The following is a 12,033-nucleotide window of genomic DNA, read 5'->3' on the forward strand; positions in this document are numbered from 1 at the left end:
TCAGTTGGTTAAGCGTCTACCTTTGGCTCAGGTCATGATCCCAGAGTCCTGGGATCAAGCCCCACATCGGGCTCCTTGCTCAGTGGGAAGCCTGCTTCTCCCTCTGTCTGCCACTCCCCCTGCTTGTGCGCTCCCGTGCGCACGCTCTCTCTTTTAAGCTAATATCTAAATTAACACATGATTTTATTTTTTTTGAAGATTTTATTTCTTTATTTTAGAGAGAGAGAGCAGGGGCAGAGGGAGAGGGTGAGGGAGAATCTTTAGCCGACTCTGCACTGAGTGTAGAGCCCCACTCGGGGCCTTGATCTCACAACCCTGACATCATGACCTGAGCTGAAATCAGGAGTCCGACACAACCAACTGAGCCACCCAGGGACCCCTAAATTAACAAATGATTTTAAATGATTCCTGTCTCCTCTGAAAAAAAAATGGTCATGGCATTTGTTGAGGTATGACCTATATATTTTTTCCTGTTATTTTTTTTTGTCAGGTTTGTGCCCTACATTTAGAGTTCACCAGTGTGATGTTTTCTTGTGTGCAGTTTGAGTTTAACATTTTTGGAAATTACAGAGCTAGACTTCCATCTCATTCTTCAGTTTTTATGGTCTTAATTTTAAACAAATTCGTATTATGGGAGATGGTGTGCTTATAGTGTTATTTGGTTTCCTTCCTACTTTTGCTAAGAAAGCTTCAGAGTTAAGTCTTTCAGAAGTGTTGGCTAAAAGTCACAGGTTTCTTGGGGCGCCTGGGTGGCTCGGATGGTTAAGCGTCTGCCTTCAGCTCAGGTCATGATCCCAGGGTCCTGGGATTGAGCCCCACGTCAGGCTCCTGGCTCAGCGGGGAGCCTACTTCTCCCTCTCCCTGTGCCTCTCCCCCTGCTCATGCTCTTTCTCTCTCTGTATCTCTGTGTCTTAAATGAATAAATGAAAATCTTTAAAACAAATAAAAATAAAAGTCACAGGATTCTTGAATTCTCTGCAGGTATTTTGATATGCACATCCATAGATTGTGATTTTAAAATATATGGTCTGTAATTTGTGATGTGAGTGATAGGGCTTGCATATATTGTTTTCTGAATGTCCAAATCCAGTTTAATATTGGTGATCTGATTTTATAACTTTAGTATCTCAATGGCCATGGGGAGGGGGGTGCTGAATTTGGTTCTGAAATCAAGAGGAGCACATGTTTAGACCACAGTTCTGTTTCCCTGTTATCTAAGGAGCTGGCCAGCTCAAGTACTGCCGGTGTTTTTTTCCAAGAGTCTTATCAGATTCCTGATTGGTCACATGGCATGTTCAGATGCAGATTCATCCCTACCTCTAAAGAACTTGTTTTTTCCTCTATTGCTTGAGAATGGAATCACCTTATTTTATTTGTGAGCTAAGCAATAATAATTTTAAGAACTTTTTTCTTATGAACAACTTTGTTTTTTTCTCTAACACCCCAATGATGAAACTTAAAACTTTTAAAAGAGGCCTCTGAATTTACCAGTTATGGGCCTTATTTATGTAGAGAATCTAGAATTTTTGGAAGGTAGTCAATTCGTTGTATTTATAATAGCTTTTAGGTAGAGAAGAGCCAGATTCTAAATATATGTGTTAATTTTTGCTTTTTATTTATGTTTGTTATGGCATTGGTGGCTTACTGTGTGTCTTTTTTATGAGTAGATTCATGGTATGTTCAGTAAAATGCAGTGTAACAAATACTCTGGTGTACACACTGAGTTAAATTAGTATTTTGATTTACTCTGCTGCTAGTTAATGAATACACAGTGGGAAAGATTAACGGAGCTATAGCAATAAATAGTATTCAGAAACTGAAGGCATTAGGAAGGAGAACTTTGATATTTTATTTTGAGTGCGGATCTTATTTAGAATTAACTGCCTCACTGACAGTACTTCACATGTTGGTTTTAGGAAAGTTTAGTGAGAGAATCTGATTATGATGAAAGTCTGTTTATACTTATTTTTGTTAATTATTTTTTATTTAAATGGGATGGTATCCACCTTGAAGTATTTGAAAATAAATTGGCTAGCTCTTTGGACCTTAAAGAAAAGCAAAATACCAATATTGGGTGTGGTCAATACAATTCAAGGAATGATTTGGAAAGACTTTAATATACCCTACCCCCTAATCTTTATCAGCTTCCTCCAAAGTCACCCTAAATAAATATGCTATCCCTGAAGGTCCCTTGTATATGAAATTCCAGAGCCATTCTGGCATCATGTTTATTTTATTATTTTGTTATTGTACTTACTAAGACCAGTTCTCCTATTGCAGTTATCTCTTGATTATCTCCAGGATAAATCCATATGGATTAAACTGTGATTATTTATTGCCGTCTCCCTTTCATGGCTGAGGGTTCTTTGGGTCACTGCCACCGAACTAATCTGGGCCCTCTTCTATCATTCAATTCTCAAGAGAATCTGTTTGTAGAAATTAAAATTGTTTCAGAGCTATGTGGAGTGGAGCCTTGGGTAGGGTTAAAGTAATCTTGGCAGAGTGGGTAGGAAGAGGCAAAATTATCTGATGGAATAGGTAGGAACTATGACTAAATATTTATATTGATAAATAAGATTGGAAGAAGCAGTAGATGCTCTATTAATATTATCTGATTTTTTCAATATATTCAATGTATATGTATAATGCTGTTATCTAATAATATTATCTAATAATAGGAACAGGAACACCTCAATTATTTTTGGAAATAGGTGGAAATAATAAGATAAAATAAAATAGGATATAATATTTACTCCTGAAGTTAATTTTGATTTATAAATGAAGCTTGCCTGCTTCTTGTGCCTTCCATCCTCTGCAAAAAGTATCCTAATCTCGGGCACCTGGGTGGCTCAGTTGGTTAAGCGACTGCCTTCGGCTCAGGTCATGATCCTGGAGTCCCAGGATCGAGTCCCGCATCGGGCTCCCTGCTCGGCAGGGAGTCTGCTTCTCCCTCTGACCCTCCCCCCTCTCATGCTCTCTCTATCTCATTCTCTCTCAAATGAATAAATAAAATCTTTAAAAAAAAAAAAAAAGTATCCTAATCCCACCCAACTTTTGGTAGGCACTCTAAATGTCTGAATTGTAGCACTGGATACAACACAGACTGAGGTTTAAATACTTTCTACATTAATATTCATTCAGAAAACTTTTATATTCTATTTTGATAATATCTGCATTAAGTCATAAAAATGTTATGTTATAAGAGTTATGAATAATTCTCAGTGATTTAACAACATTAAAGCATAGGATTATTTTGAATTGGTTAAATTTAAGCCTGTGACCCATAAGTAAAGTAGAAATGTATACTCTTGGTAATTTATGAATATATAGTACTATGTCAAGGTTGAGTTGTGATTGCTATTCAGCTATTACTTAAATGCTTATATAAATTAAATAGCCCTATTAAAATCATTTTAGCACAATGAGTTTTTTTTTTTTTAAATATTGTATTTATTTATTTGACAGAGAGAGACACAGCGAAAGAGGGAACACAAGCAGGGGGAGTGGGAGAGGGAGAAGCAGGCTTCCCCCCAACCAGGGAGCCCAATGCGGGGCTCGATCTTAGGACCCTGGGATCATGACCTGAGCGGAAGGCAGACGCTTAGTGACTGAGCCACCGAGGCGCCCCAACACAATGAGATCTTAACAGTGTATCTTTGAATACATCATCTTACAAAGAATTGCCATTTTAATGTATATGTCAAGTTTTTTTTTTTTTTTTAAGATTTTACTTATTTATTTGACACACACAGAGAGAGAGAGAGAGCACAAATAGGGGGAGCAGCAGACAGAGGGAGAGGGAGAAGCCGGCTCCTCGCCAAGCGGGGAGACTGATGGCGCCAAGCGGGGAGCCTGATGGTGCCAAGCGGGGGAGCCTGATGGCGGGGCTCAGTCCCAGGACCCTGGGATCATGACCTGAGCCAAAGGCAGATGCCTAACGACTGAGCCACCCGGTGCCCCTGAGTGTCAAGTATTTTCATTTATCAATTCTAAGTTCTACATATATTAAAGTGAGAAGTGTTTCACTTTGATGATACGTTTGGGACAGGTTATCAAAATAAATGTTTCTGTCTAGTTTTGACCATATAGACACAGGCAGAACTGTCAAGAGCTCCAAGGATTTAAGCCCTCAAATTTTATTTACTCATTTATTTTTAGTTTTTGTTTATTTATTTTTAAAAGAGATTTTATTTTTAAATAATCTCTACACCCAATGTGGGGCTCGAACCCACAGTCCCTGAGATCAAGAGTTTCATGCTCCACCGACTGAGCCAGCCAGACACCCCAAGCCCTCAAATTTTACCTGTCAACCATCTTAAAGAGAAGGCTTTTTTTTTTTTTGCTACCACCCACTCGCTGTTTCCTGCCCTTTATCTTTTTTAATGATTCAGAGAATTGACACTGTTGCTAACTTACTACCTGAGAGTCCTGCTAATTTTGACGGTATTATGTAATTATATAAACCTTTCGCATGGTGTCATATGATGTTGTATATATGTCCTCCCACACGTGTGTCTTTAGAGTAATTTCTTTCCATCTGGTGTTGGAAATGAGCTCTTTTTGAGGTTATTTTTAAATCTTCAAGCTTTCTGGCATCCTCAACTCTTGAAATAACATAGTTGCTTTTGAAGGCCAGAAAATCCACATAGTATATTTAGTGTTTTTTTCCAGTGAAAATGTAAATAGTATTTTAAAAATCATATCCTGTGTTCTAAACGGGCAAAACATGTATTTTATTTTTAGATGGTCTCCAGATAATTTTGTTAAAAGGTAGGAAATAGTAGTCAGTCGTTGCCAAGTAGATAAAGTAAAGGAGAAGTACTTAAGGGAAAGGATGCCAACAATAAGAAACCTGTTAGAGGAAAGAGGTTTCAAAGATATTTATTCTCTGAAGGTTTATTGGTATCCTTTTCTGAACTCTTGCAGTATTTATTTGTTATATATCAGATTTATTGTGTGGTTTTTAAAATTTTTTAAAAAAGATTTTATTTATTTGAGAGAGAGAGATTGAGAGAATGAGTGGGAGGTGGGGCAGAGGGAGAAGCAGACTCCCTGCGTAGCAGGGAGCCCAATCCGGACGCTTAACCGACTGAGCCTCCCAGGTGCCCTGTTGTGTGTTGTTTTATATTATATATGAAACTGCTATTCCCCAATGAGATTGCCAGCTTCTGGGGGGCAGAGGGTCAATATCATGTCTTTCATTTCATCCTCATCCCCCAAACACAGATATTGTATAGTACAGTAGCTAGATACATAACATAGGGGACACACTAGACATACAGAAGTATAGTGAGAATATGATTTCCCAGGATAATTAAGATTTACAACCTGGGTTGTAATTCTGATTGCTTCTGATTCCCTCTCTGTGTATGTGTGTGTGTGTCATATTTTTTTGGAAAGTAAGTCACAGATATCATGACACTTTACTCCTAAAACGTTTTGGTATGCATATCCTACAAACAAAGACATTATCCTGCATAACTACAATACCATTATTATGCCTAAGAAAATTAACAATATTTCCATAATAGCAACCATATATATGGATTGTGTATTGGTAGATATTATATATATTGATATATAATTATATATATAATATATATTGATTAACAGTATGTGTGTATGTGTGTGTGTGTATGTGGCATGGAGCCCAACGTAGGGCTTGGACTCATAACCCTGAGATCCAGACCTGAGCTGAGATCAAGTGTTGGACGCTCAACTCACTAAGCCACCGAGGCACCCCAGTATCCAATCCCTGTTTTAAGAGATTATTGTCCTGGGCGCCTGGGTGGCTCAGTTGGTTAAGAGATTATTGTCCTCTACTTAGCAAGATTCATCCAGTAATTCCTTTTTTCCACATGCTATTTTTGTTGACTTATCCTTATTCTTGCTAGTTGTTTGTCTCTAATATGACCATTAATGAACACTGGTGTTTGTAGGACTGAAAAGACTAGTACTGGGGTAAATGATTGCATAGTGATCATAGCATCATTTATAAATAAATATACTAAAGAATATATCAGGTGGCCAAAGGGCAAGGTATTCCTGTTTTGTTTGGTTTTTAGACTTTTATTATGCCTGTTGTGGTAGGCAGCCTTTAAGATGGTCCCCAGTGATTCCTGCCTCGTGGTATTCATGCCCTTGTGTAATCTCTTCCCCCTGAGTATGACCTGGACCTGGTGACTTAACTTCTAATGAATAGAATACAGCACAAGTAGTGGGATGTTACTTCCAAGATTAGGTTACAAAAGGCTGTGGCTTTTCTCTTTGTCCCTCTCCTCTTGGGCACTTTCTGGCTCTTTTCCTGTCACTCGGATCACCAGCTGCCATAGCCTAAGAATGTACAGGCAGCCTATAAAGAGGCCCACGTGGTGAGAAACTAAGTCTGTCAGCAGCAGTGTAAGTGAGCTTGGAAGCAGATCTTCTGAGGTCTGATAACAGCCATGTGAGTGAGCTGGGAAGTAGATTCTTCAGGCAGATTTGAGCCTTGAGTTGAATGCAAACGTGGTTGACACTTGACTGCAACGTCATGAGAGACCCTGAGCCAAAGGCATCCAGCTAAGTCATGCTTGAATTCTTGATCCACAGAAATTGACATAATAAATGTTGAGACCCTGAGCCAAAGGCATCCAGCTAAGTCATGCTTGAATTCTTGATCCACAGAAATTGAAATAATAAATGTTTGTTGTTTTAAGCCACCAAGTTTTAGGGGTAATTTTTTTGTTTTTGAGATTTTATCTTTAAGTAATCTCTATACCCAATGTGGGGCTCGAATTTACAACCCCAAGATCAAGAGCTGCATGTTTCAACGACTGAGCCTGCCAGGTGCCCCGTTTTGGGGGTAATTTGTAGATAACAATAGATAGCTAATACATCTACCATTTATTAATTTAATAAATATTGATCATCTATTTTTAAAAATTTTTTATTATTATGTTCAGTTAGCCAACATATAGTAGTACATCATTAGTTTTTGATGTAGTGTTCAATGATTCATTAGTTGCATAAAACACCCAGCGCTCATCATAACACTCATCTATTTTTTTAAAGATTTATTTATTTATTTTAGAGGGGGGAGGGGGAGAGGGAGAGGGAGAGAGAGCATCCTCAAGCAGACTCCCCACTGAGTGCAGAGCCTGACATGAGGCTCCATCCCAGGACCCTGAGATCATGACCTGAGCCAAAATCAAGAGTCAGTCACCCAACCGATTGAGCCACCCAGGTGCCCCGATCATCTGCTATTTACCAAGCGCTGTCCTAATTGCACTGGGACACACAGTGAATAGAGTAGAAGAAGTGTCTGTTCTTCTGGAGCTTACATTTTAGTTGGAGAGAAAAGATAATAAACATGTATACAAATCAGGGGTAAAGTAAAATTAGATTTCCCTGAGGATCAGGCCAAGTAGGATAAGGGGACAAAGAGTGAGGGAGGTGGGGTGGATACTTTAGATAGTAGGGAGTGGTCAGAGACAACCTCTCGGGTAAGGTGACTTTTGAGCGGAGTCCTGAATGCTATCTAGAGAAGAGCATTCCAGGCAGAAGAACAATCAGCACAAAGGTTAAGCATATTTGGTGTGTTTGAGAAACATTAAGTAAGCCAGTGTGGTGGGATCAAAATGATCTAGGGGAAAATGGAATTCAGAAAGGTTGAGGCAGGAGAAGGAGTGTTTCATGTAGTGCCTTATTGGCTATGCTATAGACTTTGCATTTTTTTCTGAGACAGGAGTTCTTGGGAGCATTTTGAGCAGAGGAATGGCATGTTCATTCATTTCATGCATATTAATTGATTATTCACAATGAGCAGGACCTTGTGGGTGTATGTGATCACAATAATGTAAAGACGTGACCCCTGTCCTAAGAAAGTTTAATGATCTAGTATTAGTAGAAATGACTGGGCATGCACAAAAAATTTTAGAGGCACTGTGTTGTGGAAAGACATGTAGTTATGGGGAAAAGCACAGAACAAAACCTAGATTAAAATTCTGGCTCTTCTACTTGATTTAATACATTTCAGTGACTATTTACTGGGTGGTATTATATGGGAGATAAAATAATAATGCTAGTATTTACTGATGACCTATTATGAGCTGAGCTCTGTGCTGTGTGGTTTATAGATAATGACCTAGGTGTTAAAGAGTATGAGCTCCAGGGCTAGAATGCCTGAATTTAAGTTCTAGTTGTGTCACTCTTTAGCTGGTGACCTTGGGCAAATTACTTAATTTCTGTACCTCAATGTTTATTATATAACATGGAGATGATAAAAATATTTGTACCTTTTAAGGTTGTTATAATGATTAAATGAGCTAATATATGTAAAGTAGTCAGAACATTGGCACTAGAAAAATGTTAGCCATTATTTTTGCATTTAGACCTCACCACAACACCTATGCAGCAGGTGTGATTAATCCCATTTTACATTTCAGGTAGCAGGTTAAAAAGTAACTTGTACAAAATCGCACAACTAGCAAGTGAAAATTGTCTTCAAAGCCACATTCTTTATGGCTGCACCTTTGCTTACTCAATATGTCCATGAGCAAGTGGGGAAGGAGAGATTTGGATACAGGCCTTCTGTTAAAGCTAATGATTTCTTTCTTTCTTTTTTTTTTTTTTTTTTTTAAGATTTTAGTTATTTGACCCAGAGAGACACAGCGAGAGAGGGAACACAAGCAGGGGGAGTGGGAGAGAGAGAAGCAGGCTTCCCGCCGAGCAGGGAGCCTGATGCGGGGCTCGATCCCAAGACCCTGGGATTATGACCTGAGCCGAAGGCAGACGCATAACGACTGAGCCACCCAGGCACCCAAAGCTAATGATTTTTTTTTTTTTTTTAAGATTTTTAAAATTTATTTGACAGAGAGAGACACAGCAAGAGAGGGAACACAAGCAGGAGGAGTGGGAGAGGGAGAAGCAGGCTTCCCACTGAGCAGGGAGCCCGATGCGGGGCTTGATCCCAGGACCCTGGGATCATGACCCGAGCCGAAGGCAGACGCTTAACGACTGAGCCACCCAGGCACCCCAAAGCTAATGATTTCTTAATGATTGTGCTCTTGTGAAAGTACTTATCCATGCCTTAGTTTCCCCTCTTCTGTAAAATGAGGATCATACCTACATTACACAGAATACATAGTAATGACAAAGAGAAACAAACTTTATGGTGTGCCTGTTACCTGCAGATTCTCAGTAAGTGTTAGGTCCCTTTTCCCCTTGATAAAATATGGCCTCATGGAGATGGGAAATAATCTATGGGTAAGAAAAATAATTTTTGCATCTTGACCCATATATTTTTTCTACTTAAATTGTGCATCTATGTGTCTATATGATTATTAGATGTAAATGAATATAGCTATACAGAAATAAATATGGTTTTGTCTGATGATGATCTTTGGATATGATTCAGACTTATACTGTAATATTTTGAAGCCTGTGTGTGAGTTTTCTAAAGACCCATTTCACAGCAACTCTGGTTTCATAGCTTCGTTTCCGGTTTGGTAGGACATGATCATGTGGTTGATGTCCCCATTGTTGCTTTTATCTTTTGCAGCAGATATGAAAGTAAACATACGAGGTTGAAAAACAGGAAGGGGTTTGGCTGATGTTCGTTGGGAGGGTATTTTTGCAGGGGAGCTTGTACACAAGCCACCTGAAATCTGAAGTGCCTTGAATCTTTGTGGCTTTTAGCAGATACAAGAAGAAACACCTTATTGTCGTAATGTAATAAGAATGCAAATGATTGTGCAGTTTAACGAATTCATGAATTTGCATATATTTCTGCATTTAAACATTGGAGAAGTGAAAGAGTGCGTTCCTCTTTTTGTTTGAACAGCAAACTGATGTATAACTTTATAGTCACCCCAATTCTGGGTTCTTTTTAGCTATGGAATAATTTTTCAGTAAGGAAATACAGAGTTTTTTGTTTTTGTTGGATATCTGTTCTTAATATCATTGCTTTGAACTTCTTCAAAAGCCAAAACTTAAAACAGCATTTTTCTAGTTAGCTCTTGTCTTTGTTCCTAAGGAAGGGAATTAACACATATCAAATGCTAGCTATAGATCAGGTACTACTGTCCATATATGCTAAGTGCATATATTAAATGTAAATTTTCCATCTTTGACATTCAATTCACAATGAGTTTTTATTGCTTTGGTGAAATCCCTTCCTCTTTCCCTTTTTCTCCTTCCCTCTTCTACCCTCCCTTTCTTCCTTCCTCCTCCTTTCTTAAATGATTCTCTCCCATACTCTTGCTGAACAGTTTTCTATTAATAGTATTTCGGAGGCAGTGTGATGTAGCAGCCAATAAAGAGAGGAGTTTTGGAATCAGATAGACCTGGGTTTACAGTAAGGTTGTTTTTGACAGGGAAAAAACTGCTTTCTATTTTAATAAATAAAAGTCAGGAACCTCCAAAATTGGCTTTAGAAGGAGATTTTGCACATGGGGTGGAATAATTGGAGCTCACAGCAAGGACTTTTGTTCCCGAAGATTGACCTTCTGAGGAATGCCTTGCTGACCTCAGGGAGTACTGCTTTCTCTTTAATTTTCTGCCCCGGAGGTGAGTCTTCTCTTAATACTCCTGAAGCACACAGCTGAGACCAGGCTGGAACATTTAGTACTTTACTAAAGGCTAGGAGATACAAAAGGGAAATAAACACAATTTACTAGCATGCTTTGATATAATCTGGCTCACAAGATAAAACTCCTTTTCAATTTGTGGTCTTTTATTGGGATACCTTCCTTCTTGACTCTAACACATATACCTATCTTCTAGTGGCAGAAGCCATCTCTAACTCTTCAACCTGGGAGTGCCACCAGCAACATACCCAGATTGCTCTAAACCCACAGGAGAAGGCTCAGGGGACAAAGGGATTCTCTATCTTGCCAGCCTATGGTTATATCTGAGAGAAGACCCATTTCTTGCTTGTGGTCAATAACAGGTCTATACAGCCCTTAGGAGAGAACACAGGTACTCATAGAATATCTAATTACCAATCACCGAAGAGAAACACAAACAGTAGAGGGATTTGGGGGTAAAGGCGGGAGGGGGGTTTCATAATCTCTGATCATAGTTTAGTAATTTGGCACAAAATAGCTCTCTGAATATTCCCTTCCCATTCCTTAATTCTTAACACCACGTGATACCCAAGGAGCTACCTTTTCGTTTGTTGTAATTTTATATCAGAGTTTTGCTTGAGGAGATTCTGGTACTTAATGAGGTCCAAAGTTTGGCTGAGAACAGTGGTGATAAACATAGCTTGGTGTGATCAGGAGGAACACCTGGTGCCCCGAGCAGGCCGAGTTTAAATGTTAAAGGAGGTGGCCTTTGTATCACAGACTATTAATTCTGGAAGAGGATATGGAACTAGGCTATTGGTACAAGGTTCCTGAGTTTATTTCTAAGATAGCCAGAGCATTAGGGCCAAAGACCTTTGGATTCACAGACCTGGTTTAGAATCCTGGCTCTGATGCTGTGTGTAATTGGGCAAGTTATCCTTCCTGTTTCTCAGTTTCTTCATCTGTTAAATTTATACAACATTTAACATTATAAACCTACTTTTTAGAACTACTGCAAAGATTAGAAATAGTTGACCCTTGAACAAACTGGGGGTTAGGGACACTGACCCCCTGCATGGTCAAAAATCCATGTATAACTTTTGACTCTCCAGAACTTAACTACAGCCTTTAGGAGAGACCACAGTTACTCATAGAATATCTAATTACCAATTTATTTTTAATTTTTATTCAATTTTTAAGAATTGAATTGGCTATTACTAATAGCCTACTGTTGACCAAAAGCCTTACCGACACATGGTAGATTAACACGTATTTTGTGTATTATATATGAATTCTTATAATAAAGTAAACTAGAGAAAAGAAAATGTTATTAAGAAAATCATAAGGGGGCGCCTGGGTGGCTCAGTTGGTTAAGCGACTGCCTTCGGCTCAGGTCATGATCCTGGAGTCCCGGGATCGAGTCCCGCATCGGGCTCCCTGCTCCGCGGGGAGTCTGCTTCTCCCTCTCCCACTCCCCGTTTGTGTTCCC

The 12,033-nt window shown here is 39.0% G+C and overlaps 1 protein-coding gene across 12 annotated transcripts in view; it reads left to right on the forward strand.

Annotated features, from left to right (window-relative positions):
* EPB41 (erythrocyte membrane protein band 4.1) overlaps positions 1-12,033 on the forward strand; it is a 199,330-nt gene that overhangs the window by 22,126 nt on the left and 165,171 nt on the right. The window lies entirely within an intron of this gene.

The sequence above is a fragment of the Neomonachus schauinslandi genome, chromosome 4 (assembly GCF_002201575.2).
Source record: "Neomonachus schauinslandi chromosome 4, ASM220157v2, whole genome shotgun sequence".
NCBI classification, from domain to species: Eukaryota; Metazoa; Chordata; class Mammalia; order Carnivora; family Phocidae; genus Neomonachus; species Neomonachus schauinslandi.